This window comes from Erithacus rubecula (genome assembly GCF_903797595.1).
Source record: "Erithacus rubecula genome assembly, chromosome: 17".
NCBI lineage: Eukaryota > Metazoa > Chordata > Aves > Passeriformes > Muscicapidae > Erithacus > Erithacus rubecula.
In genome coordinates this window covers 12,437,354-12,463,763 of record NC_136669.1, presented here as the reverse complement: position 1 = coordinate 12,463,763, position 26,410 = coordinate 12,437,354, and the positions used below count along the sequence as shown (strand labels likewise).

The 26,410-nt window shown below is 41.6% G+C and overlaps 1 protein-coding gene across 2 annotated transcripts in view; it reads left to right on the top strand.

The window, feature by feature from the left end:
- The first annotated feature begins 602 nt into the window (after positions 1-602).
- RBFOX1 (RNA binding fox-1 homolog 1) overlaps positions 603-26,410 on the top strand; it is a 1,017,140-nt gene continuing 991,332 nt past the window's right edge. The window contains exon 1 of one of the 2 annotated variants that reach the window (XM_079320738.1): positions 603-945. The gene's annotated coding sequence lies outside the window, so the exon portion shown is untranslated. The remainder of the gene's footprint in view (positions 946-26,410) is intronic. The other variant, XM_079320785.1, reaches the window with a different exon arrangement.

Genomic DNA, 26,410 nt, shown 5'->3' with positions numbered 1-26,410 from the left:
AGCACAATGTGATGGAGTGCACTATATTCCAAGCCTGTTGTAATTTTGTTCTGACTGTCCTCAGAATTAAAGGTCAGTCTGCAACTCAATAAAATGCATTTTTAGCTTTCATGAATTTGGTAAAACTGAGTGCTGTTTAAGTGAGCTCTTCAAGTCAATGCCCAATTTGATTTGAAAACTGCAGCTCAACTAGATATGCCCATATAGCTCGAGTTCTCTTTTGAGTAATTTGTGTTGCAAAAGCTTTTTTTGGGTATGAACCCTCAGAAAAAGGTCTGGAATTACAAATGTGTATTACTGATGGGAAATGGAAGCTGCTGTTCAATTTGGGAGCCTGGAAGAGAAGTTTGTACTCAGCTTTCTACATATTCCTAAATCCATTGTGGATTCACCTGATGACAGATATAAGTTTGGGAATCTATACATGGAATATTTGAGATCTTTCTAGGAGCAGCATCTGGGCATCCAAACTTCCTGCCAGAGTATCCAAGACTCTCATCCTGGAGATAAAGGGAAATTCGAGGCTTTTTTTGGAAGAGCTCTCAAACAGTCCCTGACAGTCTTTTATCTTGGGTATTAAAAAAAGCCATCAATAATTAGCAGGCTATATTTGGAAAACTCGATGTCTGATGTAATCTGAAGGCTTGGCAAGGAAGAAGAGAGTTTGCATTCTGCCCAGAATAAATATAGCATTTCTAAGTGCTTTGCATCTTCTCTTTGCAGTAGAGCTTTTTGTATATAATCCTACTTTTAAAAACCAGGTTTGATGATTTTTGCCTTTCAAGTTTTTTTTTTCTTCTCTGTTTCTCACTAGGCTCACTGAATTGCTTTTTTTTTGTTTAGTTTGAGAGGGATTTTATTATATCCTGAAATGAAGCATCCTTCTGAATTAGTCAAGACCCAAAGTACCATGGAAGTGCCTATAAGCGAACTTGCAAAAAGGAGGTAAGTTACCTGAATAAATGCTTCACTGATTTGAGACCAAGTGATGGTAGTGAGCTCTGAGGGGTTTGAACTGCCTGACATTTGGTTGCTGTTTTCTTACTGAGGTGTTCAGGTGATAAACAAGACTTTCAATGCAGCTCTTTGGACCCCCTCAGTCTCAGGCATTTATGGATCATGTTTTTTGTACCCACTTCTACTGTTTCAGTATTTGCTTCTTCTTGTGTCTGAACATCCCTTTTTTTTTTTTTAACAGATCTCATTGAATATCAGTATTAAGAGGATAAACCCCACCTATCTACTCCTCCTTTAGGCCAAAGGAGCAAGGTCAGAGCTGCTGTAATTTTTAAGAGTTTGAGGCAAATTTGGCTAATAATTCCTCCTTCTGCTCGACTTTAGACTTTGCCTTGTTCTCTTCTTCTGTTCTTCATTTTTTTTAAGACTTGATGCCTTTATCTGGACAGAAGACTTTTGCTAGCTGAAGCAGCTTATTAATCTCTTTGGAAGACAGATGGACAATTAGCTTTGAAGGAAAAGGAAAGCACAGCTTTTGAGACTGTAATCTCCTTTATCTCTAGATTAATACAGGGAGAATTCTTGCATGGAAAAGGACCTATGTCAAATAAAAGAGATAAATTAGTGTAGCCACTGCTATATTTTTCAGATAGCAAATTAATTTCACGATTATTTCCATTTTTGTGCAAGCCAGGGTGCAGCATTGCTCAAGAAAAGAGGATTGTAGAATGGATTTTGAGAACACCCACTTTTCTATACATTCTACATAAATAGGTGACAAAAGACCCATTTGGGATCTCAAGGGAAAAGTAGAATAAGGAAGAAGAGGTGGTGCTGTGAAGGCAGAGTAATCCCAACAATCACAAAGTGCTTTTAAGAGACATTAGAATGGAACTACAAAGAAAGATGAAAGCCAACACAAACCTGTGCAAATAAAACCAAGTTAGAATTGAATAGAACTGAATTAGGAAGTTCCTGCCAGCTCAGAAGGACCATGAGCCTGCCCTGGCTGTGCTCAAAGAGGTGACACCACAGCCACAAGGGCTAGAGGAGCTGCTTGTGACACATGGGAGATGGTGCAGGTGACAAAATAAATATCTTCTATGGCATTAAGGAGCACTTAGGAGCTGAGGGATGTTCCTGTTAGCTGTGGGTAAGAGAATTTAGGGGGCCTTATCCCCTCTGAGCTATCAGATCTCATTAAGTCCCCTGACCTTTCTGTGCCTTGGTTTTCCTCTCTGTGAGTGTGAGCAATGGTGGCTCCTGCCTCAAAGTGACACAGAGGCAGGGCAGAGCAGTGCAGGTGTGGGAATGAGCCTGGCAGCCCAGAAATGCTCAGAACCTGCACTGCTGGGAATAACCAGCACTCCTCTCCCTGGGAAATCAGCAGTAAAAAGGGGGAGTCTGCAGTGTGGTTTACAGCTTCTGTTGGATGAACCAGTTTCCATCACTTTATCCTTTGCTAAATTCACACATTCAGCCTTTATTTGATATTCAAGCAACCTTTGTTTTGCACCCTGAAAGTTCCTTTAACATGATGTGGTTCTGCTTTCTGTTGCCCAGTGGGGCTGGCAGTGGAGTGGTTTCACAGTATTTCACCTACATGGTGTAGAAAGATGCTGGATGGTGATTTCACTCTTGAGGGATCAAAAAAGCTGAGAAATAAGCTTGTGAGTGCACACCTTAACTCCCTAAAAAAAAAGAAAAACCCAAAGAAATTGTTTTTCCATAATATGTCTTCAGAGGGACAGCACTTCAGCAATGTGCTCATGCAATTCATCACCCAGGTGACAATACTCTAATGATTTATTAGTAATACATCACTGCAGTGTTTTCCCTCCAGTGATGTATTGGAGATCATAAACCACAGGGAGGGACAGACTGAAGTGCCTGCAAAGCCCTTCCCAAGCCTGTTGCAGTTATTTTAGTGAGAGAAGGTGTCAGCAAGAATGTTGAGATTCTTCCATTCCTGGAAAAATCTGCTGGGGAGGGGGGTCTTTTCATTAAATTCCTGGATGTGGTGGCACTGAGGCCTTCAGGCTCTGTATGTGTCCTCAGACAGTGCAGAAACTCTCAGAAACTGATAGTCTGGGGCCCACAGCAACTGTAAAGCTTGGGGTTATTTACTTTTGGTTATTAATGCCTCTGGACAAGGAAGGCACCAGGAAATGCCTTTGAGCCCTGCCCTGTCCGTGGCAGACTGGGCTGTGACACTCTCACAATGCCATGGTGGAGAGCAGCTCTGTCTCCAGGGCACAGCTGCTGCTGTCCTGCTCCCAGCCTGGGGTTACTGAGCTATCACAGCCTCCCTCTCCCTCTCTGATATCACCCCAGAGCTGCTCAAGAGAATTAAAATATATCCTTTTCTCACCATCCTGATTTCTGCTGCCTCATGCTCCTTATCCACAGTGCCAAGAGAGCTGCAGATGAACTGGACTGGGTTTATTTCCCCCACTTTTGCCACCCTTCAGCAGCCCCTGAGCAGTGTCTGAGCCCAGCCTGGGTGTCTTTCCCCTTCCCTGAGCCCAGCAGTGAGTGTGCTGTGATCCAGGCTCAGGGTGCTGAGAGCTTTCCCAGCCATGCCACAGCTGAGGCTGTGCTCAGAGCCAGCTCCTGCCACCTGGTGTGCTCCCACTTGCTTGTTTTCATCCCTCTACAATTACCTCCTCTCTTCTTGGAGAGGCACCAGCTCTTCCTTGGTGTGGGAATAGGAGCAGGCAGCTGCTCCTGCTTGCAAACACTGCAACAATACAAATTATGGCAAATCTCTGCCCTTGGCTGGAATTCAAATTGGGTTTGACTTCAAATTTTTGCAGGGCTGAGTTGATGCCCACATGGAATAGAAAAGGAAGGTGGTGTCAATAACATGAAAAAAGAGTTTTCAGTATTTTGGGAATCGTTTTGCTAGGATGAGATGTGCCATGAACCTGGGACTCACAGCCATGAGCCCATCAAGGAGCTTTAACCCCTTTAAAAGCTTCCTGGGCCACTCTTCTTAGGTTATTTCTATTTCTGAGAAGAGTATCAAGGCATTTAATTGCAACAAACACTCTGCCTGAAGGCAATAGTAAATCATAACCCACTTTATGATCAAGAACAGAATGTACAGAACTCAGCAATGGCTGGAAATTTATTAGTTTTTATGAAGGCTTCACCAGCTCTGCAAAAGGCAGCTGGGGGTTGGGGTGGGCAGAAACACTCAGCTTGAAGCATTTTACAAATCTAGAACCAAAAACTTGGCTCTATAAATTCCACTGCCTTCCCTGGACCTCAGCTATTGATGAAGTTCAAGTGATGTTGTGTGTGATCACACAACAGCATGAGCAGGGAGGAGTTTGGCTGTTTACAGAGAAATCAAAAAGCCAGAATAACTTTTTGGTGTGTATGGGAGTCAAAAGTGCAACCCAAATCCTGCTTTGTACCCCCACAGCCCTGCTTGGGAGCTCATGATGATGGATACAGCATAGAATCAACTAATTTGTCCTTTTATTGGAACTTCCACATGCAATTTAATGTCAGTTTAAAAGCCACATGTCTGTGGAGACTGAGGTTGGCTGGTTTGGGTTTTTGCTTGATTTTTATTGTGCATTTGGAATTTCTGGCCCTTCTCCTCCTGAGCAGCCTGCCCTTGTCTCTTTGGCACTGTGGGTGCTATAGATGTGTTTTGCTTTCTGCCTTTCTGAGCAGATTAATTATCTGTAATTCAGAGTGGATGGACTCTTAAAGCATCAGCTTTATTGGAATGAACCTGCTTGAAGCTTAGCAAAGTGCACTTATCCCTGTGTTAGAACCAGAGCTCTTCAGGGCATGTGAAAAGAGCTGGGGCTTCTCAGCCTGGTCCAGATCAAATCCTGCCATTTAAATACCTGCTCCAAGCCCTGGAAGCACCTCTGCATCTGTCTGGAATCCAAGCACGTTTCAGGATCCCAGGATGGAAGTGACATTGCATGGGTTGGGCTGTGAATGGCTCCAAAGGCTGTGCAGGCACAGAGTATTTCCTGCAGGTGTTACCTGAGCAGCAGCTGACATTTGTCTGACTCAGGCTGATTTTTCAACGTGTTGGTTCACACCTGTGAAGGTGAACAGGGGAAATGAATGGAGGGCAGTGCTTGGTTTTGGCTCAAAGATGGTAGAAATATCATATTAAAATAGAAATATAACACAAAAATGAGTTAGATATTACCTTGGTGTGCTGAGTTGCATTCCAGCTGTATCCAGAAGACAGAACCAGGCACTCTTTGTGTCCCAGAGCATGTCAGGAGCTCTGTGCCAGGCAAGAGCCCCAAAACAAAGAGGCTGAGTTGTAAATCAGGAGTTGTGGATTGGATGCAAGGTTTTTATGCAGAGGAAGACAGACAAATGAAAGGATCAGGCTCAGGTTGTGGAAGGAGGCTGAAGCTGGGGATTGATGTCAGATCTTTGGCATTATTGACACATTCACTGGTTCAGCAATGGTTCCTAGCACAGGCTCCATTTCCTGCAGCTCACCAGTTCTGTGGAAGATGTTAGAGGAAAAAAATCTCACAATTACTGTTCCTGGAGTTTCTCCTAAGAGTTCCTGAAGTCCCATTATAGAGAAAATGCTGAGGCCATCATTAAGGTTCTAGAGAGAATAAAGAATATGAGCATGCATTTCACTCTTCATAACTTCCTGCTTTGAATTTCTCTTTTGAAAACAGAATTTTCCCCTTGCCTTGGTGGGAAAAATAGAAGCCATCAGTAGCCTTTTTTTTCTGTGTATTGAATGAATTTATATCCAAATAAACCTTTGCATCCTGAAGCAAAGAATTCCACAGTGCAATTGAGGGAAGCATGAAGCAGTATTTGTTTGCTTCAAACGTTCATGCTGATAATTTTACTACTTCCTCTCTAGTTTTTGTGTTAATAGAGTGAGCAACCATTTCCCCCTTGCCTGTGCTGCTCCCAGGTTTATATTCCTCTTTAATACCTTCCAGGATAAAGTGAATTTGATTTATTTTTTGGATAATTTTGGTTATCACTGTTGTTCTGCCCTCTAATTTTATCTGATCCTTTAGCAGAAGGTGAGGAACAAAGCTGCACAAAATGATGAAAATGTGGCCTCACTGTGGATTTAGTCAATGCCATAATGATGATTTCTGTTCTGTTCTCCATTCCTTCCCAATAATTCCTAATGTGCTATTCTCTTTCATTTCTATTGAGCATTGAACTGACACTTTAATTGACCCATTACAGCTTCAAGATATCTATTATCTTTTCCCAAATGCCAATGAGGTGCCAGGTTTTGTCAGTCCAGGATAGCTTTTCCTCCTCTGTGCATCACTTCCCATGGATCAGCACTGAATTTCTTTTTGTTCACACCCTGTTCATACCCTGCCCTTTGCAGTCAGATCTCACCAGCTTCAAAGATTTGCTAAAATCAGTTATCTTTGTCATCTGGCTCTTCCAGAAACACAGAGACTAAAGCCATAAGGCTTTAAGAAACATAAATTAGCTACCCAGAAAACTCATTAATTCAGAATTAAGGTTGCTCACCTGAGATCTGTTCCATTACCAGCCCAATCCTTCTGTGTTTAGCACAGAACAAATGCAAGTGGATGAAATCTGTCTTACCAAAATTAGCAGGCAGCAGCCAAATATTTACTGAGGCACTTATTCGACCTGGTTAAATGAACAGAATATTAAAAAAGCAAGGAAAAGGGGGAATATATGCAACAAAACCATTCAAGCAAAACAATTCTATTAGCCATTCAAGGATCAGGCTTTTGGCATTAGGGGTGGTGTTTACTAATTGGATTTACTGTAGCAATGATTACTTAGTGTCTCACAATTTTCTGTGCTTCAACATTCACGTCCTGTCTGAATAAAATATCTTGTGCTTATGGCAAAATTCCCATTTCCTCCAAAGATACTGGGGACTGGCCTCTCTTGTGTAAGAGGTTTTTAAAGGATCTAAATAGTATAATCTTGTTTTCAAGCTGATGTTAGAGCTGCTCTGATAGTTCTTTGTCTGTGCTTTTCAGGAGATAACAGACAGACAGATCATGCAGAAACTGGTTTGAGAATTTTCCACTCCATGCAGAGTAGCCACAGAACATTTGTGGAATGATAAAACCTGCCACAGTAACATGAATTTTCGGATTTCAGATATGAATAGTTCAGGAGTGAATGAAGAGCTGAGATTTGTGTTATAGAAGCAACAATGTTTTGGATAAAACAGTATTTATTTCTCCAGAGTGCTTACAGGGATTTTTTTCTCTTGAGCTTCTGCAAGCTTAAAGCCAAAAGTGAGTTTTCTCTTTCTTTGTGTTTATCAAGTTCAATGTAGGAATTGATTTGACTCTTAAGTCCTTCCAGGATCACCTTGTCTTCTCTGTGACTGTTGCTTTGTTTTTTCATCTTCCTCCCCTCAGTATTCAGCCTGAATTTCACTGCTCCTGATGATTCTCCCTTTACCCACCACTTCACACATCTCGAGTCTGACACTTGTGAATTTTGAGTGGTACTTTGATGTTTTACAATTATTCATACCTTATATATTGATATTGTATTTCTCATTCAGAACATCTTCAATTCCTCATATTCGTGTTCCTGTTTCTCTTTGATCTGTATCATTAGTGAGTTCTTATTCTGTGTCCTAATACTTTTTTCTGTCCACCTTTACAGATCTTGCCACTTCATTATTGATTTTCTTTTCTCTTTTTGTTTGAGATATCTTCTTTATCCTTTAGGTTTGGACTTCAGAATTTTTTTTCAACTTATGACTACTTGCTTATTTTTTTCCATATATTTGATCTAGTATCTTTCCCTTAAACCAATTTCCCTAGAAAGCAGACAGTCGAAAAGAAGCAGAGAATAGAATTAGTTTCAAGAGAATTTTGATTTAAAATGAAATCATAGGAAAATCCAACTCTCCCTCCTTCTCTCCCTCCTTGGTGTTTCTTCCCTGTCTCCCAGTTCCCCTGCTCTCCCTCCTGTCATTCCTTCAGGATACCAGCCTTGCATTACTGTCTCCTCTTGCTGTAGCTGGGCTTCAGTACTTTTATTATAAAAGTTAGTAATGTTTAATTTCTTGTTGTCAGCTTTCATTGTGCTAAAGAAATTAATCCACTATTGTCTCTTCTCCATTATTCAATCGTTTAATAAGCTACTTTGCAGTCCCCTCAAAATCAAATTTTAATGATAAATCACTGTAGGAATGGAGAGCACATGAACCCATATACATGAGGATTATCCCAAATCCATAGTAGGTGGGATGCACTTCTTTCCAATTAGAAATATTTTTCTTTTTTTAAAACAGTAACACAGTGAAGCAAAGGCCCCTCTAAGAGCAGCCAGCAGGGCTGGGAGAGCAGTATTCCCAAATTTCCCAGGATCCAGAGCTCTGTGTGTGTCAGGAGAACAGAATTCCTGAATTTCCAGGATCCAGAGCTGTGTGTGTGTCAGGAGTGCAGAATTCCCAACATTGCCAAAATCTGTCTTTCACATTTATTAACATATGAAAATTTTAAAATTTAAATTTTATTAACATAAATAATTCTCATCTCTTTGGAAATAACTTAATGTACAATATGCCCAACAACTATCTTTTAAAATTCATTTTCATGGCAAAGGTGGTTTCCCACACCCAGGATTTAACCCAGGCTTGCCTTGCCTCTATCAGCTGAACACAAAATGTGTTCAAAAGCTGAACTCCCTATTCTTGTCCCCACAGATAAATGAACCAACTTTCCCAACATCTCCAGATTGAAGAAACAATATGCCTGGACACTTGTGTTTGTGCATGGGGTAATTAATAATTTTTTGCATTTTTATTTTGCATTTTTCATTTACAGCTGTGCTATGGATCTCAATATTGCAATGCACACTGAGCCATTGCTTCCCTCTGCTCATAAATCAGGGCACAGGGCAGCCACCATCCCATTTTTGCAGTTGCAGGGTAGTAAAGTGAGAAGTTTATTGCAAGTTGGTAATAAGGAGGGAAGTAACAGCCTGGGAGGCACAAGGGTGAGAGAGTTAATGAGTGAGCAGTTTGAGTTTTCTTATTGGTTTTAACCCTCTATAAATTTAATGGCTTCCTTTTAAATGCCTCTTAATGAGAAAAAGCAAAGTGTGAGTTACTTAATGGTGTTATTGAAGTTTTATCTTGTTATTGAAAGGGAATGGTGGAGTTTATCCATGGTAAATCTAGAGAAAAATAACTTTACATCAGGGTGGGGATGCTCTGTGGGCTTGGAGTCAGCAGGAAGGACAAACTGCAGGGTGTTCTCAGGTGTCAGGGTAACTGGTGGAATGTGTAATTAGTGATTTTCATTAGTTTATAGAGACTGCAATGAGCTCAGGAGATGCCTGTCTGCAGAGGAGCAGCTTCTCACGTGCTGGGCTTTGCAGCCCTGACCCTCCCCTGGCCACAGCTGCTTTATTCAAAATTTCTGCCTTTCCACACCTCCTCACAGAAAATTATCCACCTGGGAATACTTTGCATGAATGGCTAAATGGGATCTGTCAGCTGCCATAAATAGAACTCCAATTCTAGAAGTTCATCAATAATCCTTCCTAAAAAAGCAACAAAAAAAGGGAATTCCTATGGGTTTAGTACTGGAGTGTCTGAGGTTCTTTGGAGGGGCTGGTAAATATTATTTTTACCAATGCAGGATATTATGGGATATAAATCTAGAGGTTATAGCATAGAAAGCTTCTCACTATTTACAAATAAAAACAAGGTATTTAAATAAATGGGATTTAAAATAAATGGGATTTAAAATAAATGGGATTGAAAATAATGAGATTTAAAAATACATTTTCAGTGCATTTTGTATTTGAAGCAAATCAACTAAAAGCATGTAAATATCGTATAGAGAGAACATATATTTTCCTAAATTTTTCATGGAAACAAATGGACATTTCTCACCTTTTTTCTAACCAGTCATATGTTGCAACTGCAAAGATTTTCCAAGGGTAAAAAGACAACTTTTCTTTCTCTAGCTAGGAGTATAGGAAAAGAGTTTAAAAGAGGGCTATGACCTGCTTTCATTTACACCACAATAGATCAGATTTAAATATCTATTTAATTAGATTTGTCCTGATTTAATGTTTAAACATTAAATGATGGAATGTGCTGAGGACAGTGCTGATGTTCCTTTTCAGGGCACTCAGACTGATGTCTGTCATAGAATATCCTGAGCCTGAAGGGACCCACAAGGATCCAAATGGCTTTAGAAAAATGTGGGGAGATATCAGGGAAAAAACCTCTATAAATGTTCTCTGCTTTTACCCACAGCACACCTCAGAAGAATTTCTGGGGATAGTATCCCACCTTTCTTTGCCTCATCCAGCTGTTCACAAGGCAGATGTTTCCTGTCCCCAAAGTGCCTCCTTTACCAAGCTCTCATCCCTAACTCATTAACCTACAAGAATCTGAGCTGAGCCTGCTAATTACATTTTCAGTAAACACTAATTTAACAGCAAATGTCTATATTTGTGTGATGGTTTTTGTGATTTCACAGTTGTTAGTCTTTTAGCTGCTCTGAATTAAGCCAGTTTCCTACACAATCATAACAGACCCCTCATCCTCACCAATCTGAGCTCTGGGTATGTCTAACCATGCACTGAATATGTAAATGATGCTGCCAGACCCCAAACAGCAAGAAGGTTAGACATTAATTAGATATCACACTTAGGAGACTGCAGACTCAATGAAATCAAATAATCCAGTGGCATTTCTGCTCTGTGGAGAGCTGGTTCCCTCCTAGGCATGGAGCAGGAGATGTGATGCCTCAAATATTGGCTGAATTCTCCTTGACAGCCCCAATTTCTGCACTGTTTGATCAGGTGCTTGTGACACTGTGGGTGCTGAGCTCTGGCAGCTCAGCTGAAGTGGCACTGCTCTCCCTCTGCCCACAGGAAAATGTGTTCCCCTGGTAAAAATCACATCAAGTAGATTTTTTTTTTTCTCCTTCTAATCTTTTTAGAAAGTATTTGTTGAAGATGTGAGAGCTGACCTCACTGGCACTTTCTGGCATTTGAAACCATGCCAGTGCAGAGGTGGCCTGGGTGGGGTGAGCTGGATTTGAGGGTTTCTCAGCCAGCAAGGTGCTGTCCTGTGGCTGCTCCCTGACTTCTCCATGGGTGTGTCACCTGCCAGGGCTGGCACCTGGAGACAGGAGGAGCACCTCTGGGATGTGCTGCATGCACACACTTGCTGTTAAACACTGCATACATGATTCCTGGGAGGAGAAGGAAGCTCTGCAATGTTGTTTCTATCAATTTATTAAGGGTGCAGAAGATTACAGATTACTGCTGTGTGTAAATCAGATCAGGTTAACAGACCTGAGCTCAGTGACGTGTAATGTTCACACAAAACCTCTGGCATCTCAAACTCCTGCCTGCAGGGACTGGAACCTACTTCAGTGTTTTATAAATCACTACATTGGATATGAATATTTTGACCTGGACTCCACTCTTATTAATCAAGGCAATATGGGGATGTGTAAGATGAATTGTAAAGGGTTGCTGTTCAGAAGTTCTTAAAGCCAGAAAAGACCATCATATGTATCTTGTTGACCTTCTGCCTAGCACAGATGACAGAATTTTGCTTGCCATATCAGGACCCAAATCCATCAAAAGCTCAGGGAGCCTTGCTCCAGTGCACTCTGGCCACAGAGCCTGGCTGTTTCTTCAAGAAGGTTTTAAAGAAAACATCAATTACACTGAGAGCTATGGCTGTCATCTTGTAAGTAAGAATCATGGAGTGATTTGGCAGTGCAGCATACCTTTGGGAGGGATTTTCTCTCCTCTTGTAGCCCTTAAAGCTGCTCTAAAGGCCATTTAATGTGCTGGGGGAGGACACATTAATATGCTGCAGGCAGGGTCTGGCCAGAGGGGCTGAACCCTGGTGGTGTTCAAGGTGTGAGCCTGGGCAGCTCCTGGAGAAAGCACAACCATCCAGCAGCACTGAAAGGGAAATGTGCTGGAATTCAGCAGAGTTTGGGGCTTTTCCCATTTCACTTTATGCTGAAGATCTTATCTGCTCTTATAAAACTCTAGACTATGACTAGGATGGCTCAAAACATGGCCCTTCATTCCTTTAATGAGGATAAAAAGTGTCCTGTCTTTTTTCCCTTTATGCATTCATCCATTTATTTTACTGCAAACAGTACACTAGAACCAGTCTTCTGTAATAGCTTACTAAAATCTTCCTTTAAGCAAGAATTCCTTTGAATTGCAGATTTCTTCCTGCACTTCCTCAGGGTGTGTATGGTGGTTTTTGGAGCTCAGGTGTGGGTGCCTGGCTGTCTGCAGTGCAGATGCTGTGCAGTGAGGAGCTCTCTGGGAGCAGTTTTAGGCTCCCAAGCCATGCTGTCGTGCCATTCATTTCTGCATTTTCCTAATCACAGCCCATTTGAAAGAGCAGGTCCCTGGGTGTATCTGGCATTTCTTCATTGAAAAGAATGGAGTTTTGCTGTTGCTCTAAACTGTACTGAACTCCCTTGGCTTTCAGATGCTGGTATTTTTAAATTTTTTTTCCAAATGGAGTGATGGAACCAGGATATAAAAAACTGCCTAAATTTAATCTTTTTAACTTGAGCAATGAAATAAAACTTCTAATCCTCTGTGTGTATGGAGAATTTAGGTTTTCTTGGACATCAGTGATGTCTGCACAGCTCTTAAAATGAAAATATATGATTCCCAGAGTTGAATCCAGACACAAGATGGCAGAATCAGAAAGAGGAGAATGAATCACTGTCACAAATACTGCTCCTCTGCTGCACTGACAAGGGAAGATAAAATGGAATCATTAAACCAGGGAACCACTTGCAGGTTTGAATTTGGATCTTCTGTACTGAGAATAGACATTTTTTTCCCCCAGTACTCAGTGGGAGGAGCATGTTCTGTCACTGTAGTAGGTTTGGCACTATTGCATGAGTTTTTTATTTACTGAGTAAATGCAGAGAAGAGGGTGTTAAATGCCACCTTACAGCAGCATTCTTCAGTCCCCCCTGCTTTCTGAAAGCAGGTGTTTTCCAGTGAAAATAAATTGTTTGTGTTTCTTTCAGCAGTGGAGCATAATTAGAGCCATGCAGGAGGTTGATTATGTAGTTCAGGGTGTGAAGACCATTCAGAACACTGGAGACAGAGGGATGGAAATAATTTAGACTGATGAGAGTTTAGGCAGCTGCCTGGTTTTGGACAGTTGTAACACCTGTACACAGGGTGGGTTATTGAGCTTTCACCTTTGCAGGCAAAGGAATGAGGTGACATCCTCTGATCCCACAGCCCAGGGTGCAGAGGGGAGAAACTGGAGTGAGGAGCAGCTCTGAGGTTTGGCCATAATCACTGGGTGATGGTAAGATAGAAATCTGAACTGCACATTTACCTTAGACAGGAGCCACAGGATATTTGGAAAGGCTTTTCCACCCCTTAACATAATTTAAATTAATTTTTGCAAGCACTGACTGTGGGCTGGGGAGTTGTGCTGCCTCTGGCACAGCTGATGGAGGACTCTGACTCTTGAGCAGCCTGGTGAGCAGGGCAGGGCTGTGTAAGATAACCTGCTGGGCATTCTTCCTGTCCCCTGGGGCTAAAAAGAGGGGAAAGAATATTTAGAAATTTAGAATTAAGTCACTTCATCAAGTGTTTTACCCTCCTGCCTTTTTCCTTCTGGTTAATGTAGTTACAACAGATACAACTCTTTATTGTGCCTTTTTCTCTTGCTTGCGTTTTTGGCCAAAATGATTTCTTCTGAGTTTTCAAGGAACATTTTGCTCTGACCAAAGACAGTCCTGTGTTCATATTTTCCCTTTTCCTCACTGCAGTGACAGGGATGACATGGAGCAAGGTGCAGCTCATCACAAAGGGTGTTTTCTGGACAGGATGCTTCTTGTCCTCTTGGTGTTCATTTTACAGAAATCAATGAAAAAGCAACATGCTAGCAATGGTATTGTAAATTATTAGAAGGAGGAAAGGTCTTGGGGTTAGAACTAGGGCAAGGAATCAGCAGAGAGGTTTCAAATTCCTCGAAGCTGCCTTTGTGGAGCTGTGTTTTAGTTCAGTTTGCCCCTCCTGACAGGGCAGTGTGTTTTCCATTAAGGGCTGGGATCACAGTGATGACCTCTGCCAATGCAGGGAATGGATTCTGCCCCAGTGGATAATTATGTGCTGGCACATAGGGACAGCCTCTTTTCCTGCATCATTAGGCACAAATGGGCATCTGAAAGAAACAAAACTTCTGCTGCTTTTCACTCACACACTTGATGCACACTACCCTGGCTTTGTGTTCAGGATGAGGTGTAGTTGTGTCATTTTCTGAGTGACATTGTTCTTCTCTGAGTTTCTTTTTTCTTCTTGAATTATTTCAGTCATTAAAAGCCCTCAGTGCATTTATATCCTGCAGCTGGACTCCTCTGCAAACTTGTGGAAAATATTTTTTTCTGTCCCAAACATGATGATTTCTCAATGGTAATGGCTATAATAAAATATTTCAGTTCATCTCTGCAGGCCTCTGTGACCCATAAACATTTCAGCCCTAAGAACAGCATAGGAAAAATCAGTTGTGAAAAAGGTCAGAACCAAACTCCTTTTTAGGGCTGTGTAAAACTGGGGAAGAGAACATGGTTGGCTAAGTGCAGGTCATGTAATAGCTTAAAACAGAGCTGAAAAGTCTTTAATTGAAACAGCTCCTGAGTTGTAAGTTGAGGTTATGGCCTGAGGTGTCTCTGGAGCATATCTGCATTGGACATGTGCCTGTATTTAATGTGTGCTGTTTGCAAACTGACCTCTCTGGGGGGAATCTTCTCCATCAGGTGCTGTGACACTCTAACATAAGCCCAGCCATAAACAAAGGAGGGGTTTGAGTTCTGCATGAGAAGACAGACAGCAAAAACTGGCTGAAGTTAATGAAGTGCTCTGAAGGGGAATCTGCTGTGCCTGTCAGGGACAGGAGCTGGTTTGGATCCCAGCACTCCATCCCTGCTCCTGCCAGCATTCAGCTCTGCCTCTCTCACAGCCACACTTATGCCTGCTGCCCTCAGCTGTATCTTAATTGAGGCTCATAATATTTTAAGACAGCTTTGTCTTTGCAGATCTCAAAGCAAATGGAATTGTAAGTCCCTTGACTCCTGTGCTGAACACATGAGCTGTGTTCCCACAACATGTGAAGGGTAAAACAACCAAAATGTCACTCACATAGGGCTCAGCATCTGAAGGAGTTCAATGTTAATTGCCTAGAGGGTATTTTCCAGAAAAAGAGACTTAATATCATGACATTTTGTGCTTAGTAGAGGGTGAAAGAGCAAAGGGGAAAGACTCTAAAGCTGCCAGGGTTTTAAGCAGTGAGTCTCTTGATGCAGGTGAGTTTCCATAAGTACCCACAGGTGCTGATGGACAATCCCTGCAGGTTGCTGGCCTCCAGCTGGACTCTGCCCCAGCCATCTCCAGCCCTGCCCCTGGGTGTTCAGCCAGGTCTGAGCCCATCCCAGCTGCTCACCCAGCCCCTCTATCAGCTCCCCTGTGAGGGTCTGGAATGGACAGGGTGCCAGAACTCAGGTGCTGCTGAGTTAAGAGAGGCAACATCCACTGCTCCTCCTGCCTGCCAAGCCATCCTCAGCCCACACTGTTCTCAGCTTGGCCATCATCACCTGCCCTTGGTGAGGCCATGCTGGCTACTCCTCATATCCTCCACGTGCCTGGAAATATTTCCCAGGGTTATTTCCCCCATCACCTTTCAGGTGCTGAGGTGAGGCTGTCCAGCCTGCCATTCCTTTGGTCCTCCTGCCTGTCCCTTCAGGAAACAGGAGTGGCACTGGATTTCCTCCAGCCCTCAAGGTGTTTTCCCTCAAGGTGTTCTGCAGTTATCCTAGCTAGATTTTTATTTCTAAGGAAATAAAGAAGAAATGAGTGGCTTTCTGCAAAGTAAGGTGCTGTTTTATTAGCAAAAGGAGGGAGAGAGGCAATTTGAACGTGAAGAGCAGAACCAGCATCATTCACCTAATCCTCACTGTGTTAAAGCTGCAACAACCTTTTACAGTGACAAAGAACAGCCTGAACACTTCATTACAAAAGATAAATACCCTCCCCGTATTAATAAAACAGCATGGCAGAGTCCCAGCTTGCATGTGTAAACTCCAGGTGTTAGACAGTGGTTTTCCTTGCCCTGCCATGATGATATTTGTTTTCCCTGATGGGACAGGAGCAGCTGAGAGCAGGGACTGACTTTGTGCAGCACACAGAACACCACAAGGCACCCCTGCCACAGCCAAGGTCTGTCAGACCCAGAGTGCTGCAGCTGCAGCAGCTTCACAGCATCACTGTGTGAGCTGGAGAGACCCTCTGGATGTGCTTCAGTGCCAGGAGTGTGGGAGGAGGCACCTGCAGCTTGGCAGGATGGAAAAACCCCTGACTCGCTCTGGGGCACACAGAACCACCCCTTTCACATCAGTGCTGTGTGCTTTCCAAACTCTGCAAAGCCCTGTGGACTCTAGGAATAGGGTAATGCTTCCCAGTTATTAAAAATAAAACCCCTTTTGAGAATGAGCCTTGGATTCTGCAATTCAGTAGAAACACAAGGAAGAAGTTTCAGAGGTGTCTGTATCATACACACAATAGAGACCTGAAATCCCCCTGGTGGGCATTCATTTTCCAGGCTGCAATTCTGATGTTGCAAGTGAGACAGTTGGACTTAGGAGAACTGGAATTTTCTGCCCAGCTTTGATTTGTCTGTGTATTGTAGGAGGAAGGTTATGAATTTCTGAGGCTGTTCTCTGTGTGTTGGATAAGGCACATTGAGGCTCCATCCCTGCAGCCCCAGTGTCTGAAGAGCACACATCCTGCTCTGTGAGGAACAGGACTTCTCTCCAGAGGGAGAATTAATTCCTATTGGAATTAATTAATTCCTTGGTGAGGCAGGACCTGAAATCAGCTGATGTAGTTTCGTGCATAGATAAGAACATGGAAGATCAAGAAATATAAAAGGCAAAGGAGAAAAAAGTGAGATTTTGGTCTTGATCTTCTTTTCATGCCTTCAAAACACACAACCAGGTGCTTGAAGTTGGAGATACAGTGTTTGGCCATTTTGCTGGCAGCTGTGATTGAGAAGATAAATATTAATCAAGGTTTGTATTTCTTAGAGTAAAACTGGGAGCAGAGGGCTGGTGGGGAAAGTGCATCAGTGGCAAGATGCATAAAGCCAGAATCTACTGCACAATGATGCTGTGCTCATCTTTCCTTAAGGCAACCAAGCATTAGAAGTTGTTTTCTTGCTTTGTTCATTATTTTTTAACCCTTTCATTTCCCTCCTCCAGCGGGTGCTGCAGGCTCCCCTCTCTCTCCCCGCCATGGTTTTGGTTGGGATCCCTGTGTGGTTCAGGGTGGCCACTGGGGGAACACAGCTGCTTGATTTGATGTTAGTGCTCAGTGTTTCCTGCACCAGAGGAGTGGCAGTGCTGACAAAGTGCAGGCTGCCCGTGGGGAGCCCTGATCTCTGCAGGGACGAGTTGCTATGGCAATACATTACAGAGCAATCAGGGATTTGGGAAGATGCATCTGACAGGTTGAGGTGGAGGATCATCATTTCCTTGCAGCTTGCAAAAAGTGTCATAATCAGAATTTCAGCTGAATTCTTTCTCTTTTTCCTTTGCTCTGGTGAGGTGACATTTCTGCATAGCCCTGAGCTTGCTACAGAACAAAAGGAAAAGGTTCTGTCCTCATGTAGGCAAGAGCTGAAACAAAACCAGAGGGAAGAGGTCACTTCTGAGGCAATTAATGAAGAATATGGTCCAATGACTTCACAGGTTCTCTGTATGTCCTTGCCTGTCTCTCGCTTGAACACACAAATCTTCATTTTATAGGCATGAGTGATGCATGAAAGGAAAATATGGAACTTTGCAAAGTAGTCTCCAGCCATAAGACATACTGTGAGACAGAGTAAAACTGTGAGATAGAGTAAATATTCCTGAGAATAAGGGCCAAGAAGAAACTCAGCAAAGGAAAAATTAACAACAGAACCCCCCCACCCCCAAGTTGTTTCTCCAATGTGCATGGAATTTAAAAAAAAAGACAGTAATGACACAGTTTGAAAAATAACACTAATATTTTAATTTGAAAACTGAAGTAACACAAACAGGTGTATCTCCTCTTTTCAACTTTTTCTTCAGATATTTGTCTAAGTATTAACACCTGTATTTTATCTATGTATGGAGGCAGAAGTAGAATATTTTATGTAAATAGAAAAGAGATAGTAAAATATTTCCCTCCAGGATCAAGACAATGGTTCTTGGGTCATGTATTTATACTTAATGTTGCATAATAATAACTTTTTGTACAATTACACTATCTCTGAGAGGTGTAAGAACTCTCCAGAATCTAATTATTCCTGAGATTTTCTCATTTTATACTTTTGCATAGAGATTTGCCTGTGCTTAATTTTTATTTTAAACAATTTTGAATTCCACCAAACCTTCAGCAGTTTCTCTGGGGGAGGTGCAGGCACAATAATTGCATTTTAGTGTGTCTCTTTGGCACTCTAGAAGTTTCTGTGGTGATAATTTCAATTCATATTCTGGATGGAGATCTGCAAGGTGTGTCTTTCCAGTGCTCAGCCTATTTAGTCATCCACAGGTTTACAACTCTGGATATTAAAGCATCCATGGGCTGTAGGACAGGTTTTGTTTGTTGGGTTTTTTTGGGTTCAGAAAATGAGCCAGCATGGGTTTTTAGAATCCCCAGTCACAATGCCTGAATTCTATTAGCTTTTAAAAGGACTTGTCTTCCTGAGGGCCTTAAACAGTTCTGGAAAACACAACTCATACATCAAACATAGAAAAGGAACTGAAGTAACCCATTTTTGACCTCAGGTAAAGTCCTTCTCTTAATTCAGATATCAAATTAAGGGTTTCTGTTCAGCATCTTAGCCCCAGGCAAGATCAGAAGCTTGAGCTAAGAGCAGACATTTGCTGTTAGGGGAGCAACCAACCTAAGCTGTGTTGTGTAACAAATCATTTCCTCCTATTAGATTTGTCACAAATGCATGAGGAATGGTAATTCCTTGATCTAATATCAGCCCTTTGGGAGCAGTGTGTTTGAGTGATGTCATTACAGAATGTTTGCAGCTGTTAATGTGATTACCTGGAATCTCTGGAGGAGGCTGCAGAATTTTGGCTGTGCTTGTTCCCACAGCCCTGTTGCCCTGTGTGGCTCTGCTCAAATCCCTTCCTTTTCTAGGACTGGTTTTGTTCTTGCTGCTGGCACTGGTGGGAAATGCTGCTGCAGTTCAACAATCACAAGGGGGGAGTGATTTACCAAAATAAGAATATTGGTCTAATACTGATACTCAACTGTGATGGACAAACAGTTTAAAGTTACAAAGTGTGTGTTTATTCAGCATGAGGTAATTCTCTAATACACACTGCAAAATCACAGGTCATCACAAAATCTATTTATTGGCAAAGGATTCAAACAGATACATATTCATCATAACAGCCCCTCCCATCCCTCCTATGGCAAATAGCTTGAATTGCTATTAAGCATTGATTGACTTCTTAAATTAAGCCTGGAGTAGTTTTCTTCGGGGGGGGGGGGGGGGGGGCTTAAAAGGAGGAAGTAAGGTGAGTCTTCCTCACCCTAAACTCTTGACCTTTTCTATCACTGGCAATACAAATGATTTCTGGGGATAGCCCAATTTTCCAAAGAATGGATTTCTGGTTGCATTGTCCATGTTCTTTTGGATCTGCTCACTAATTTAATCTTTTCCTATTGTAAGAGCAGCTGAACAAACATAAAACGACAGACAATCAATTATTTAAGTTTCAGTTAACTACTCCCTTCTAACTTCTAACTTCTAATTATTTTCATCAAGGTAACTAAAATCCTAATTTTCTAAGATCAGTGTTTCAGGAGAACCCAAAGCAAAGCCAAGTTTTTTCAGGCTGCAGAACAGAGCACATGGTGAGAGCTTGGCTGGGATCAGCCTGATCAGCTCTTCCTCCTCCTCGTGGTGTTTGTCTGCAGGAGTCACCTCTAGGGGATTGGCTGGGTTGGTTTTTAGCAATTTCTGGAGTTTCCACAGAGGATCGTGCAGCTCAGTTTGGGCATAGAATAAAGGGGGATCCCTGCAGGCAGAAAAAGTGTCCAGCAGAGTCTCTTTGTGCTGCAATGAGGCTCCTTTTCTGCAAATGTTTGATTGTTGCTCATTCTGCTAAAAATAGTGACAAATAAAAGTAATTGTTATTTTCACTTCCACAGAAACTCTGTTTTCATTCCATACTTTCATCCTGATTCCTACACTTTAATATGGATTGCTTGGTTCTTCCATAGAAGTGTTTGTTTGTATTTTAAAGAAAGAAAAGAAAAGGAAGAAGGCATGGGTTTTTCTTTTCCTTTTTCATGTTCTAAAGTGACTAAATCTGGCTTTTGCAATTTCTGTCTGTGTGATTCTGCTTAAAAATGCATGAGCTGTTCTATCTGTAAAATACTCTGAGCAGTGCCTGTAGTACAAATGATGTCATGCCCTTCCAGTACCTGTCTGGTGAAGATCATAGACTAATTAATTAAATTATATGTTTTGCAAAATAGACCTTTTTTTTTTTTCTCTACCAGACAATTTTCAGTGACAACTTGTAGCACATCTGTTGATAATCTTTATGACAATGGAATCTGAGCAGGTTTTAATTTGGGGGGACCAGATCTGGCTGACTTTTCCATGCACACTTTTTATAATGTCCTTTGGTCACAGTGCTCTTAGGTCTCCATCCCAGAAGGAAATCCCTCTCATCTGAAACTTCCATACATTGCTCAAATATTCCTCTGCAAACCCCTGCTGAGGCACTGGGGGTCTCCAGCCTCTGGTAGAGGTTAAAATACACATTTGCTTCCTGGAATATAAACCCTGAAACAAAATATTTGACCTGCTGTGGCTGTTACACTGATGAGGATCAAAGTCCCATATCCTGCTTTAAGGAGCTTTAGGCTTTTTTTGTGTTGACATGCACTTTTCTTGCACTAAACCATGATTTCAGGTTGATCCCTCTGAATATGGTAAAATTGATCTGAATTTGTAAATGGCTGCTTGTGGTTAAAGTATTGGAAGAGATTTTTAAAGACAGATGTGAGAGTAAGAGTTTGTGTCCAACAGGAATTCAGCACCTTTTATGTCTTTTATGACATTTGCATTAAATTTTCTGCTCATTTAGATGACTTATTTCAAAACTATTTTGGTCTCCCTGTTGCCATAAAGAAAGCAGAAGAGGTTTTAGGTGTTACAAGTGTTAGGTTCTGGCAGTAATAAATCTTGCTTAGATGTTGAATACATGGTTGTCATCAGGGACAGCTAAAAATACATCTCTTTGCTCTTTTTAATTTTTTTTGTTTATATTCTGAGCAACAAACCTTATCAATAAAATATCAAGTATCAACAAATGGGTCAAAAATTTTCCCACTTTGGTGATAACTCCATCTTGACTCCTTAGATATGGTTTTGTATCCTGAGATCTTAAGGCAACCTTTCCTTAAGGACAATCTGCTTTATTTACGGCACAGTCTGATAAACAGGTTGAGAGAAATAGCATTGACCTATATATAATTATTTAATCTAGATATTGTAGGCTGAGTCAACTCTGGGGCACTTCTCTTCCTTTCTTCAATTTACTGCTACTTATTCTTATCAAATCCAGTCAACTGTAAATTCAGGAGGAGACAGGAAGCAGACTATAGATCCATCTGAGCATTATGAGCTCCTGACATCAAACCCTGATGATCTGAAAAATCCAACAACCATTAGCAGAAATGTTTAATTTCTCTCTTTTGTGTCTTAAATCCAGAGAGATTGTTCCATGCTCCCCTCGGGGCTGTGATGGGCACAGGGGTGTTGCAGCTTTGTCTGATGCTGTCACCAAGGTGCCAGGGAGTGTCCAGGCTGGCTCTGAGCTCCCTGGGCACAGGGCAGGATCAGCACATGCTGTTGAAACTCAGCTCATTCTCCATGGGGCTTGGGGAAAAGGGTTTGTGCAGAATGCTCACAGAGGGAAAATGGAACTCACCACCTGCAACCAAATAAAGAGCATGAGTGTTCATCCTTAGGGACATGGAAAGGAGCTGTGGGAATCTTCAATCAGCACAATTAGGGACCAGCTAATTTAGACCACTGGTACCCCCAGGGGTGCAGTGTATTTTGGAGATGATTTCCACAGGTTCCTCTGCTGAAGGAGTTAAACAGACCCTCCTTTCAGTGCCCAGCTGCTCCTCAGACCTGAGCACTAAATGCTGGCAGCTCCTGGAAACTGAGTTTTAATGAACTCCAACAGATGAAGGTGGTGAGAAGTCTGTACTTTACTTCCATCAGTTTTAAAGCCAATGAGTTTCAATTCTTTAGATCTTTGTTTCTAAGGATCTTCTTGAATAGTCTCAGTAGAAGCCCACTGATGCATTTCCCCTGTGCAGGACTCTTTACCCTTTTATTTTCTTTTTATAAATAAATACATTTCTAGTCTGTGCTTTGTGGCTTGCTGTAGAATAGTCTTACAGGAGATGACCTGGAAAATGAAAGAAATGAAAAACAGATTGTAGCTTTTAAGAACTATCTATGGATTCAAAATACAGGGAAACTGTGATTTGGGAACACTTTTCATTGCTTTTTCTTTTGGCAGCATAAGATTTAGCAGCATTAGCAAACCTGTGTATGAAGTCTGAATATTTCTGTTCCCTTCTGAGGGCAGAGAACACTTTTTCTTCCCACCCTCCCCATGTCATTTGGGGTTTATATGCTGTTTCTTCTCTACATAACAGCCTCTTGATCCATGATTAAAGAAAAAACAACAAAAAAAAAGAGACATTTATAGGCACTCCATCTTTTTAAGCCCTGTGAAAAGTGACACAGGTGCATTCTGTATTCATCAGGCTACAGAAAAATAGAACAATATGGGGCCTAAAAGATAGTGGGGTGGTGTGGGGGTTTAAATCATAATTAAATTCAGACTGTGTCAAGGAAGGGAGAAGAGAAAGGGAATGAACACTCTAAAGCAGAGGTGGGGATAGAAGTTCCTTTGCTTTGTGCTTCTCTCCAGACTACAGTGGCAGCAGGCTTGTACTGAGTGCAGCAAAAGAACCAGCTCATGACAATCACATTTCATTTTTACATGGAGAAATGTTTTATAGAGAGCATGCTGCTGTGACCAAGGGCTCTGTGAGCCTCAGACAACTCCCCAAGTATCCCTAAAGAAACCTTTTTGAGTTTTTGCTCACCTTGAGAACTCTGCAGAAAAGTTACTTGTGAGGATAAATACAGAGGTTACCAGAAATTCACAAATGCTGAGGGGACAGGGGCAACCCCAGGAAACTTAGGGAAAAATGCCTCTCCTATCTAGGCTTCTCTTTCCAGAAAAAAACCCAAACCAGCCTTTTTCCTAATGTAAGGAGTGGTTTATCTATTGTTTCTATTCCAAGAGCTCCAGATTCCAATTTCTTTTACAGTTCTATGTGTAGGCAGCTTCCATTGACAGCCTGCAACCCTGATGTAAAAAACTATTTTTATTACATATGGAAATTCACTCAGAGAGGTATAAAGCTCAGTGAGATTTAAGGTTTCATGTGCATTGATTTATTTCTTTTAAACTCACTCATTCCAAGTCCTTGTTAAGGCAGAAAGAGCACAGAGAACTTAAACCATGAGCTGCAGACTCTGCTTAGCCCAGGCTGAGCCCAAGGGCCATAGCAGGATTCTGGGGCTCCTGGCAGGGTTTTGTTGAGGCATGATTTGATTTTTCAATGCTGGCTGGTTAAAAAAACATTGTTTTTCAGAAGAGTTTTGGTGTTGAAGAATCCCAGCAGGTTTATTTAGTTTTACAGCTTGGTTTGTGATTTGGGCAATTTGGAAAATGAGAGCAATTCTGAAATGTTCACCCAGCAGTTTTGGAGTGACAACCCTGATTCCTGAAAAGATATATATGAAATATTTTTCAAGAGTCAGAAAACCATTTTGCAGGCAACATTTGAATTCAGAAAATGCAAATCTTCTTCTAGAAATTCAGAATTACTAAATAAATTGCAAATTTTAAGAGTTAATGGCAGGCTTGAAAGATACTGGAGGCATGCAAGAGGCAGAGATGCATGTAGCAAACATTTGTTAAACTTAGTAAAGTGAAATAATAAAATAAAAATATTTAAGACATCTTGTCAACTTGGGCTTCTGCATATTTTTGTGTATTTTTTTTAGGACTTGTGTCTCATTGCAAGTCAAGGTTTCTCCTGTATACTTTTGATTCAACAACATTCCATAGCTAATTATAATTCACTGAAACCACCCCAAACAACTTTTGATTTACTTTTGTGATGGATGGTATTTGATTTGTGTGTTTATTTTGCATCAGAGTGGTTAATGGGTTAGAAATAAATGTTCTGCCTGGAGAACAGAGAGTTTTCTTTTGCCCTTGAGAACAGCTACACTCACTTGGGGTTGTGTGGTGAAATAGGAGAATCTGGAGGTGTCATTACCACAGAGCAAGGAGCAAACACGAATTGCTGCCTCAGAGGTGACAGAAAGATCCTTCCTGGAGCTTCAGAAGGGGCTGCTTTGAGTTTTCTGTGAATTGGGAAGGAAAAGAATTGCTGGGCTAAATCAGACCTGAGAAAAGAGGTTTATGAGGGCACTGGTTTCTTGGACTAAGAAATAATGAAAGCAGAATCTCCCCAAGAGCTTTGGCAAACTCAGAGTCTTGTCTAAACCTATCCATGGGCTTACAAGAACCTTTACTAAGGGATAATCTTGAATTTCTGTAGAGAAGGGAAAAGATTTGCTCTCTGGCAGCTGGATAATGGCACAGAGAAATCTCATTGATTTGGAAAAGCACCTCAGCAGCACCAGAAAAATGTGAAGAGTGTTCTGAGCCTGGGTCACTGTCCTGGTGCACAGGAGGGTTAGAGACACAGGGAGAACAAATGGGTGGGATGGAGCCTGGCTTGGAGCCCTGAGTGCCTGAAATAATTCAGGTTTGGGCTGTGCTGTGCTGGCTCCCCAAACTCCTGCTCAGCTCTGGGCGTGGGGCTGCATCAGCCAGGTACTGCACTCTGGGAGCACTTTCCATTTTCAGTCAATTAATCCTCTCACAGCATGGAATAAAAAAGATCAGAACACGATGTTAAACCTCACTTTGTATTTTCAATTAGTAGAGGATAATTATTGTCTTTTCAAGCCTTGGAAGATGACATGATCTGAATGCTCGGCTACCTGCTCGTGTTGCTGGAAGCAGAGAGAGTTCAGCTGGGGCAATGCACAGGATAATTGGGTTTATTCTGGAGCCTGGCAAGGCTCTGTATCTGCCATTGTCTGGAGAGAAGTGCAGCACTTCAGCCTCAGGTCTGGGGATTTTGGTTTCATAAGCAGGAGTGCATCTGCAGAGTGAATTCTGTGTGGCCTGGGAGCAGCAGAAGTGGCTGAGGTGCTTTGGACAGCTCAGTGCTAAGAAAACCTGATAGAACAAGAGTTTCATCTTGTTGGCCCTGATTTCTGCACAAGTGAGCATGGCAGAGTAACTCAGAGGAGTTTTCAAAGAGAATGGATGTGATTTTGAAAGTTATTGTGGGGTGGAATTTGGAATATTGCAGGTTTTCCATTTCCCTGCATGGAAAATCAAAATACTTCAATTGTGTGTATGTGTGTGCTGGGTGTATAATTCCCTTTTATTGTACAGACCTACTTTCTCCTTGCAGATTTTTAGTGGATAAACTCCAGTAATTTCAAAGAAGAAATGTGAAGTAACATGTCAAATATGCCAAATATTAATGTAACAGAAAATAAAAGGATTAACAGATTTAGCTCAGGTATTTGGTTTTGGCATTGTTAGGATCCCAAAAAAAAAAAAAAAAAAAAAAAAAGTACTAGGAGTAGTATAAGTTAAAATAAGTAAGGCCTAACTAATGTTATGTAAAAGAATCACTATTTAAGAACATTTCAGTGCAATGTAATCACTTTCTCCTTTACACAGAGTCTCTGGAGATGTGAAATTTGTATTCTTATGCTTTCCTTCTCTGGGTGCAGTGAATTGCACCTAATTTGGCAGAAATTTCTGCTTCTCTAACTTCTTTACTTCTTTGGATTCAGTTGAAGTTAAGCACTGCAATGATCTAGGTTACTTGTGATGCTGTTAGCATTTCAGAAAGCATCACTGTGATGAGATTCACCTTGGGCAGAAAATGGAAAGTGGTCAGAGAATGAAAATATTAAGAAACACATTAAGAAAACAGTGTTCCCTGTTATCACTTCCCAGTGGATTTTGTACATCAGGATGCTGTGCTGGACATCACATTTCCTGTGCAGATATTTTCCTCATGCAGTAAACAGTCCCTGGAAAAAACTCTTCCTTTAGAGCACAATGAACACAGGACAGGCTCTGTATTTTGTCAGGGTGAAGATATCAGTTAAGCTTTATCTTTTGATCTGAATGGGCAACAGCAATGTTTATTTTTATTGGCAGCTGACAAAACCAGAAAA